Source organism: Poecilia latipinna, unplaced genomic scaffold, assembly GCF_001443285.1.
Source record: "Poecilia latipinna isolate Pla-1442-1.1 unplaced genomic scaffold, P_latipinna-1.0 Scaffold13060, whole genome shotgun sequence".
NCBI lineage: Eukaryota > Metazoa > Chordata > Actinopteri > Cyprinodontiformes > Poeciliidae > Poecilia > Poecilia latipinna.
In genome coordinates this window covers 1-476 of record NW_015125676.1, presented here as the reverse complement: position 1 = coordinate 476, position 476 = coordinate 1, and the positions used below count along the sequence as shown (strand labels likewise).

Sequence of the window (476 nt, the reverse complement as noted above, 5' to 3'; positions counted from 1 at the left end):
TTCAACTGCATGATTGTTTTCATCACATCTCCAAAGCACTCTTGGTATTGATCATCAAAGTTCTCTTGATAGCTTCTTTCACAAAATGTGGTCCCTGATGGTCTAGTGGTCAGGATTTGGCGCTTTCACCGCCGTGGCCCGGGTTCGATTCCCGGTCAGGGAAAGGTATTTTCAACTGCATGATTGTTTTAATCCCATCTTAAAGGAACTCTTGGTATTGATCATCAAAGATCTCTTGATAGCTTCTATCACAAAAGGTGGTCCCTGATGGTCTAGTGGTGAGGTTTCAGTATTTTTGCCGCAGCCCAGGTTGGATTCCCGGTCAAGGAACGGCACATTCACTTTCAACTGCATGATTGTTTTCATCACATCTTCAAAGCACTCTTGGTATTGATCATCAAAGTTCTCTTGATAGCTTCTTTCACGAAATATGGTCCCTGATGGTCTAGTGGTCAGGATTTGGCGCTTTCACCGCC

General features: G+C 44.1%; 1 non-coding gene across 1 annotated transcript; it reads left to right on the top strand.

The window, feature by feature from the left end:
• The first annotated feature begins 91 nt into the window (after window positions 1–91).
• Window positions 92–163, top strand: trnae-uuc (transfer RNA glutamic acid (anticodon UUC)). The gene has a single exon. It is a non-coding gene; the product is annotated as a tRNA-Glu (tRNA).
• Window positions 164–476: the final 313 nt, after the last annotated feature.